This window comes from Petaurus breviceps, unplaced genomic scaffold, assembly GCF_028583685.1.
Source record: "Petaurus breviceps papuanus isolate PSGF00001 unplaced genomic scaffold, PetGlider_PUasm1.0 220, whole genome shotgun sequence".
Taxonomy (NCBI): domain Eukaryota; kingdom Metazoa; phylum Chordata; class Mammalia; order Diprotodontia; family Petauridae; genus Petaurus; species Petaurus breviceps.
This window is the reverse complement of record NW_027185876.1, coordinates 21,331,617-21,341,408: the sequence shown is the minus strand read 5'-3', so window position 1 is coordinate 21,341,408 and position 9,792 is coordinate 21,331,617. Positions and strand designations below refer to the sequence as shown.

At 37.1% G+C, this 9,792-nt stretch overlaps 1 protein-coding gene across 1 annotated transcript in view; it reads right to left on the bottom strand.

The window, feature by feature from the left end:
- TBX19 (T-box transcription factor 19) overlaps positions 1 to 9,792 on the bottom strand; it is a 38,153-nt gene that overhangs the window by 27,183 nt on the left and 1,178 nt on the right. The window lies entirely within an intron of this gene.

Below are 9,792 nucleotides of genomic sequence, written 5' to 3'. Positions count from 1 at the left end.
AGATAGATAGATAGATAGATAGATAGATAGATAGATAGATAGATAGACAGACAGATAGACAGATAGAAGATAGATTAAAAATAGAAACATACATATATATATACACATATATTCGTGTATGTACATATTTATTCAAGTATGTGCTTATATGGAGTTGTCGTGAGTATATATGTATATATACACAAATTATATATATATATATAATATGCATGTCTTTATATACAACACATGTTTTTTATTGTACTTTGATCACACTATATATTCTTCTCATATTTCCTTGAATGTGCCATATTATGCTACCTTCCATTCAATATACCATATTTTATTCTTCTTGTCTCCAGATGCTGGATAATGAGCTACTTCTATCCCAGCTTACACATAGAGCCTCAGCTCCCTAGCTGTTCTAAAGGATGCCAGGCTTTAGTGTTTGTGAAGGTTACAGGCTTTTCTGTGCTGGCCTGGTGCCTTTAAGGAATCAACCCTCAGTCTTAGTAGGAGACAGAGCTCCTAAAATGTTTGAGGTTATTGAACTTTACCTTCCCTGGCATCATTTCTGAGAATTCATCTCAACACCCTGGCTAACCTCCAACTCAAGTACCAAAACTCTGCTCTGCTTCCTCAGTGAGGTCTGTGCCTTGAAGAGGATGATGCTTGGCCTACACTTATGGTAGCTGGGTTGGGAAGGTGCCAAAACCCTTGACACTTTCTTTACTGGCAGACACATGATGGGCAGTAAAGTTTCCCTGAGGGTCCAATGAAGGAAGATCAGGGAAGATGGCAATATTACCAGATGCTAACAGAGTCAAGTGTTTGAAATGTAAATCTCCAGGGGCGGCTAGGTGGTGCAGTGAATAGAGCGCCAGCCCTGGAGTCAGGAGGACCTGAGTTCAAATATGACCTCAGACACTTAACGCAAAACTAGCTGTGTGACCTTGGGCAAGTCATTTAACTCAAATTGCCCTGACCTTCCCCTCCAAAAAAAAAATGTATATCTCCAAAAAGTATCCTTTTTTCCCCATCAGCAATAGGGTCATTTCAGACCATATACATATAATACTGAAGATTGGTCATAGCACAAGAAGGCAGAAATATTGATGGAGAGGCAGAATCAAGACTGTAAGAATGAGAGGAAATATTTTTTTCCTAGCTCTCCCAGCACACCTCCTCTACAACCTAGAAAATCTGCCAGGTAGAATTCTGATTGGAAAAGCCAAGAAAAAGTCCTAGTGAGTAATTTTTCTAGTCCAAGGCAGCTTAGGAAGATAGAGAGGAATGCAGACACTGGGGTGGAGGCTGGCCAGGAGTTTACAACAGTGGCAGAGATGTCAAGACAGGAGCATTTCAGCACCTAAGGATTAAAAGGAATCAAGAATTCTCTGTGCCTGAGTGAGGGATAGTGCTGGTGAAAATGTGAGAGAAGAACAATATTAGTCTTCTGGCTTCCAGCTTTGAGAGAGAAATCATGCTGTTCAAGACTCTCCTTTGGGAGCATTTTTGGAAGAAGCTTATATGATCAAGGTGCTGGCTCTTCTACTGTTGTGTATAGCAGGCACTGTGCTAATTACTAGGGATGTATAGGAGGCAGAAAAACATCCCAGGGGACTTCTGAACTAGTCTTAGGAACAGGAATAGTACCATTTTGAAGCACTGTCATACATTACCCAATTCTGACTCATAGATCCAGGGCACAGACATGACCAAACACAGAGCCCTACGTAGTACTGAGCACAAAACAAATTCCAGAAACTTACCTGAGTGCTAAGCAAAGCAGTAACTCAGTTCTAACCTGTAGCTTGACATATAAGCCTACAATGGAAAAACCCAGGGCAGAAGACCAAGGCCAAAGGGGAGCCAGCAGTTCAGCCGCTCTGAGCCTGCAGAACCTCCCCAGTGGGCTGAGTCCAGCAACAGTCTACTGAAATTCAGTTATTCACAAAGCAACAGATCCAAACCTGGGTCAGGAACTTTCAGAGCTCAGACCACAGGGGCAGAACAGACCTCTTCCCAAAGCACACCACTTTGGATGTACTGAAAACTTGCAGGCCCCCAGACTGAGTTTTGAAAGAGCAGTAGAAGCTCAGGTCAGACATCCCCATCCCACAACAAAAATGAGCAGAGCTCAAAAAACAACAACAAAAAACCATGAAGTCCAAAGTCAAGAAATAGGCTAGAAGAATTAACAAACAAAAGAAGAATCTGACCATAAAGAGCTACTATGGTAGTAACAGAGAAGCTCAAGAAACAAATACAGAAAAAAATGACTTGAAAATATCTATAATCAAAACCTCAAGGGGGGAAAAATGCAGACTGGACACAAACCCAACAAGAACTTCTAGAAATTTTAAAGGAAGAGAGAAAGAAAGAGATAAAAGGATTCCCCCAAAAAAAAGTTTAAAAAAATTAAGAGTGATAGAGAAAAATGGGGCGGGGGGAGATGGGAAAAGGAAATAAAAGCTGTCCAAAAAGTTATGAAAAAAGAATTAACAGCTTGAAGATTAAATAAAAGCAATTATTAGGAGCTATTTTGTCCAACTAGATGCTGATAAAACTGACAATCTTAATGAAATGAATGAATGCATATTTATAAAATGAATAGATGAATAGTTACTAAAATATAAATTATAGCAGAACAGGAAATAGAATACTTAACCCTATTTTAGAAAAGAAATTAAATAAATCATAAATTAGTGCAAAATTTTAAAATAAAATACTAACAAAGAGATTATAGCAATATATCACAATGATTTTATGCTATGACCAGGCTAGATTTATGACATGAATGCAAGATTGGTCCAATATTAGAAAAAATATAAGCACAATTGACCATACTAACAACAAAAACAACAAAAATCACATGATCATTTCAATTGACATAGAAAAAGTTTTTGACAAAATACAACGCCTATTCCTGTTATGAACACTGGATAGCAGAGGAATTAAAAAAAGCTTTCCTGAAAGTGATCAGCACTATCTATCTAAAACCAAGAGCAGGCATCATCTATAACAAGGATAAGTTAGAAGCCTTTCCAATAAAATCAGGAGTGAAACAAAGATGTCAATTGTCACTATAATTATTCAATATTGTGCTAGAAATGTTAGCTATAGCAATAAGACAAGAAGCATAGGCAATAAGGAAACAAAACGGTCACTCTTTTGCAGATGATATGATGATTTACTTACAGAACTCTAGAGAATCAACTAAAGGTAATTGAAACAATTAACAACTTCAGCAAAATTTTAGGATATAAAATAAATCCATACAAATAGTTAAAATTTCTGCATGTTATCAACAAAACCCCACAAAAAGAGATAGAAGCAGAAGTTCCATTAAAAATAACTACAGAAAATATAAAATACTTGGGTGTTTAACTACCAAGCACACATAGGAACTACACAAACACAATTACAAAATATTCTTCACACAAGTGCAGATCTAAATAATTGGAGAAATATTTGTTACTAAAGGTTACTATTCATTACTAATGTGTAAGCCAAGACAATATATGAAAAATGACAATACTACTTAAATTAATTTACTGATAGAGTTCCATGCCAATCAAATTACAAAATAATTACTTTATAGAACTAGAAAAAAAATAATGCCAAAATTTATCTGGAAGACCAAAAAGTCAAGAATATCAAGAGAAACAATGAAAAAAATGGGAAGTAAGACGGTTCAGTAGTACCAGACCTCAAACTGTACTACAAAGCTGTAATTATCAAAACAATTTGAACTGAGTAAGAAACAGAGAGGTTGATCAGTGTAACAGATTAGGTATACAATATACAGAAGCAATAAGCAACATAGTGTTTGATAAACCCAAAGATCCCAGCTATTGGTATAAGAAGTCACTATTTGTCAAAAACTGTTGGGAAAACTGGAAAGTAGAAACCAGGTACAGATTACCATCTCACACCATATACCAAGATAAGCTCAAAATGCTTACATTACTTAGATATAAAGAGTAACTAGTGGAGTCTGGGAGAAATTACACATCAGATCTATAGAAAAGGGAAGGGTTCATGACCAAACAATACAGAGGTTCACAGTAGGTAAAATGGATAATTTTGATTACATAAAATTTAAAAGTTTTACATAAACAAAATCAATGCAGATAAAATTAGAATAAAATCAGTAAATGGAAAAATATACTTGCAACGTTTTTTTTTTCTGATAAAGGTCTCATTTCTAAAATATATAGAGAACTGAGCCAAATTTACAAGACTAAGAGCCATTCCCCAATTGATAAAAGGTCAAAGGATATGAATAGGTAATTTTCAGAGGAAGAAAGCAGATTAATAGCTATATGAAAAAAAAGATGCTCTAAATCACTAATGATTAGAGAAATACAAATTTAAAACATTCTGAGGTACCACCTCACACCTATCATATTGACTAAGATTACAAAAAGTGAAAATGACTAATTCTGGGCAGGGTATGGGAAATAGGTACACTAATGTATTATTGGCAGAATTGTGAATTAGTCCAAACACTCTGGGCAATGATTTAGAACTATGCCCCCAAAAGTTATATAATGGCAATATTGTAAAAAGAAACAACTTTGAAAGAATTGGTAACTCTGATTAACACACTGATCAACCACAATTCCAAAAGACTCATAATGAAATTTGCTATCCACTTCCATAAAGAGAATTTAATGGGCTCAGAGTGCAGACTGAAGCATACTTTCTTCTATTTCTTTTTTTCTTGCTATTAAAAATAAACAACTAGTGCAGAAATTTGTTTCACCTCTATATACATGTTTGTAATGGGTTTCATTTTTTGGTGCCTTCTCAGTAAGTGTGGGAGAGGGGAAGGAAAGAATTTGAAATAGAAAGTGAAATAAAATTGAATTTAGAAGAAAGAATATTGATAGTTAAGAGCACTGGACTTTGGACTCAGAAATCATTTGGTCCTGAATTTGGGCTTTACTTCTTACTCCACATAATCTTAGGTTAAGTAACGACCTAAGACCACTAGGTGGCAAAGTAGAGAAAGTGCTGAGCTGTAATTGGGAAGACTGAGCTCAAATCCATCCTTAGACAAAATCACTTATCTCTGTATCCTCATCTGTAAAGTGGAGATGATAATAATAGCAGTCCCTCCCAAGGTTATAGTGAGAATCAAATGAGATAATATTTGTAAACCTTAAAGAGCTACATAAATACTTATTATTATACCTTCTATTCTTCCAGGGCCATTTGTGAATTTTCTCTAGAGTCAATCAAACTGCACTCCACTTAATGGAAAAGCCACAATATTCTTTTTTCAAACTGTCCATGAGTAATGGGAGATTTGCTCTCTCTCTACCAGGTCACAGCTCCCTCTCACATAGTAGGAGTTTAATAAATGTTTATTGAATTGGATTGAATTCATTTAACAGTTTGCCATGGGCAGCCCATGGAATGGTGGAACCTATAAAATGTCTAATTTTCAGTGAGAGCAATATTGTGACAATGAACAGTTATGAAAGACTTAGCTACTGTGATCAAGCATCCAGGTGGCATACTTGATAGAACACTGGGCCTTAAGTCAGGAAGATGAGTTCAAATCTGGCCTCACACACTTACTAGCAGTGTGACCCTGGACAAGTCACTTAACCCTGTTTGCCTCATCTGTAAAATGAATTGTAGAAGGAAATGGCAAACCACTCCAGTATCTTCACCCCAAATGGGGTCACAGAGTTGGACACAACTGAGAAACAACTACCGTGTTTCCCCATAATAAGACACTGTCTTATTATTTTTTTTGGACAGAAAAACACCAGAGGGCTTATTTTCAGGGGAGGGCTTATTTTAATGAACATTGACAGCAATTTTAATAAACAGGTAAATGTGAACAAAAAAATGTACCTTTATTCAATAAGCAAATCACTGGGGAAGAACAGGATGATGCGCTCACTGCTGCAGCTCTGATTGGATGCAGCTCAGAGCGCAGCGTGCGTTTCACGGGGGGGGGGGGGGGGGGGAGACGGGGGGTGCCGTAATGTAGGGGGTAGCGCAGGGGATTACCTTCACTACAGTAGCAATCTCATTAGGGCTTATTTTCTGGGGAGGGCTTATTTTAGAGGAATCTTACACAGTAAGGGGAGGGCTTATTTTCAGGATAGGTCTTATTATCGGGGAAACACGCTATGACAATTCCAAAGGACCCATGGTGAATGATGTTATTCACCACCAGAAAGAACTGACAAAACTCTGAGTGCAGAATTGAAGACAACTTTTTTCAGTTTTTTATGTTTCTTGTTTTTTATTTTATTTGCAACATGGCTAATATGGAAATATATTTTACATGACTTCATATGTATTATTGATATCATATTGCTTATCAATGGGTGGGGGAAAAGAAGGAAATTTGGAACTCAAAATTTTACAAAAATGAAGATTAAAAATAAATTTTAAAATAAGTGGCTAATTTAGATCTTAAAATATTTGTCTCGACCTATTTTTGGTCCATTTGAACCCCTTTATGTACCCTTATGCTGAGAAATCAGGTATTTCAAAGGATATAGCATTCCCTTTAACCAAAATCATTTCATTCTATTTGTTTTCCTTTCTCCTTTGCTTGGAATACTATGGATGGAATTCAGAAGAACCACATTAAAACCTACATGTAAGAAAACACATGCAACATGGCTTTATTCATCTTTACATAATACTTCAAGGTTGACAAGCCCCTCATCCCAACAACATCTAGAAGGAAAGAAGGATTACAAATATGACTTCATCCATTTGACAGTTGAGGAAAACGGCACTTGGACAGGTAAGTGACTTGCCTAGGGTCACAAAATGGAACCATGACTCTGCCCCAGCTCCTCTGTCTCCCAAACCAGTGCTCTTCCTTCTAGACCATGTTTTCTTTCATTTGCCAAGCATTTTATATCTGTTTTGATTAGTGATTCTTCTTTGAAAAGAGAATCAGCATTGTGGTTAAAGAGCCTGCCTCCAAGCCAGGAAGACCTGGGTTCAAGTGCCACATCTGAAATAGACCCTGGGCTAGTCATTTAGCTTCCCGGTACTCTAAGCAACTCTCCAAGACTATAAATTTAGAGAAGGTGCCAGCCGGCATGGGAAGGTTGAGTTTGCCCACCTGGGAATTATCTAAACTAAATCAATTACAGGTCCAATCCCTATCCCTATTCCATTCCTTACACATTGTAGTATAAAATGGAAATTATCCCGTTTTAGCAAGTGAGAAAACAGACACAGAAGAGTAAAGCAAATTGCCATGGACCTCAAAACTGGGATTAGAAACTGATAGCCCAGGAACAGCAAAGTTTGACTCTTTCAGTGCCTGAGTCAAATTGACCCTTATAACAAAACTACCTTTTTTCACTATAGAATCAAACTGTGCCCATTCATGACTCAAAAAGATCATCTTTAAAGAAGTGATAACAACAATAATAACTAGCATTTATATAGCATTTCAAGGCTTTCAAAGCATCTTATAAATATTAACTCATTTGATCCTTACAATAGTCCTTCAAGGTAAGTCCTATTATTATCCCCATTTTACACATGAGGAAACTGAGGCAGAAATTCAGTGACTTGGGGCAGCTAGGTGGTGAAGTGAATAGAGCACCAGCCCTGGAGTCAGGAGGATCTGAGTTAAAATCCAGCCTCAGACATTTAACACTTACTAGCCGTGTGACCTTGGGCAAATCACTTAACCCCAATTGCCCTGCCCTCCCCCCTCCAAAAAGAAAAAAAAAAGAGAGAGAAATTAAGTGACTTGCCCAGGGTGACATGGCTGGTATCTAAGGCCATATTTGAACTCAGATCTTCCTGATTATGGGTCCAGCACTCTAATCAATAAGTCACCTAGATGCCTGAAGTTGATGTCTTCCCCCTTTCATCAGGAGTCAGAAAGTCTCTAAATCCAAATTCAACTTCAAACATGCATGAACTGTGTAATCCCAGGTAAGTCACTTAATCACCTTTAGCCTCAGTTTCCTCATCCAAAAAATGGGGATAATAATAGTATCTACCTCCTAGGTTTATTATGAGGATAAAATGAGATTATTTTTGAAAAAGTGATTTGCAAACCTTAAGGGTAGCAAGGTGATACAATGAATAGAGCCCTAGGCAGGGAACCAGACTCATCTTCCTGAGTTCAACTCTGGCCTCAGATACTACCTAGCTGTGTGACCCTGGGCAAGTCACTTAAATCCTGTTTGCCTCAGTTTCTTCATCATAAAATGAGCTGGTGAAGGAAATGGCAAACTATTCCAAGGAAAACACAAATGAGATCAAGGAGAGTCAAACATGACCAAAACAACTGACAACAACAAACCTCAAAGCACTATATAAATGCTATATGTAATCAACCACATAAATTTTCATCAATATAAAAGGCCACAGGAGCCCATTTAATCCAGGTCCTTGCTACCGAAACCCTGGTCTGAAAGGAAAGAGAGAGACAGAAAGAGAAGGGAACATAATTGATAAGGAGAGAAAAAGACCAGAGGCCACAAGAAAACAGACTGGCCAGAGACCTGCTGACATATAGACAATAGAAAAAGTTTATGCCAGCAGAGAATTTAACATTTAAACTATTTTAGTAGTTTGTGAAATGTTTTTATTCATTTTCTGCTGAAACATATGAGCTAATAGTTCTTTTGCTCTGTGAGACCCAGACAGTTAGTGGTGTCCCAGAAAAAAAAAAAAAAAGACTAGGGTATGAAATCTTGGACCATCTGGGGGACCTTGGTCATCCTTCATATGTCTCTGAGTCTGTTTCTTCATAAGTAAAATTGGACTGGTCATGACTGATAAATGAGGAAAAAATGAAATATTTGTAAAGTATTTTGCAAACCTTAAAGTGCTACATAAATGCTAGCTGTCGTTATCATTACCATCATCGTTATTTGAACAACAACCTCACAGGGATGGTGTGAAGGTCAAAAGATACGATATTTGTCATTTTCGTCAGATTCTATATATAATACCTGGAGGAGGGAGGAGGGCAGGGGTCTACACCATTAGAATAGCAACTTCCCAGGTTCAAAAATAGACTTCCGTTTCTTTCCAATAAGGGAAAACAAAAAGTTACATTTATTATCTCACTTGATCCTAATAACCTTGTATTTTACAGATCAGGAAATTGAGGCTTGAGAGATATTAAGAGATTTACCCAGAGACATACAGCTTGTAAATGTCTAAAAGTGTATGAACACAGGTCGACAAAGAGGAAAATAAGCTATTAAAATCAACTTAAATGCAAATGTTTAAAATAAGCCAATAGTTATGTGAGGGAAGAGAGGGAAGTTTCTAACCATATGCAGATAGCAAAAATAAAAAATTAAAGACCTAACTATTGTTCCTTCTGCTCTGATTACATTATTCCCAATGGCAAATGTGACTCCTTCCTTTCCCTTAGGAAGTACCTTTATGTCACAAATAATATTTGAGTTCCAAAATTCCACTAAATCACAAGGAAGAAACCATTTTATTTATATATACACAAGTGCTACATAAATAAACATGTATACATATAAAACAAAAGCCAAAAATGTAGGCATCTCACTCAAGGAAAAGCAGCCTATTGGATATTTAGTTGACTTTATTTTTTCTCTGTTAGCCAACACTACCTCTCTCTCTCTGTCTCTATCTCTCTCTTTATTTGTCTCTCTCTGTCTCTGTCTCTCTGTCTCTGTCTCTCTCTGTCTCTGTCTCTCTCTCTGTCTCTGTCTCTCTCTGTCTCTGTCTCTCTCTGTCTCTGTCTCTCTGTCTCTGTCTCTCTCTGTCTCTGTCTCTCTCTCTGTCTCTGTCTCTCTCTGTCTCTGTCTCTCT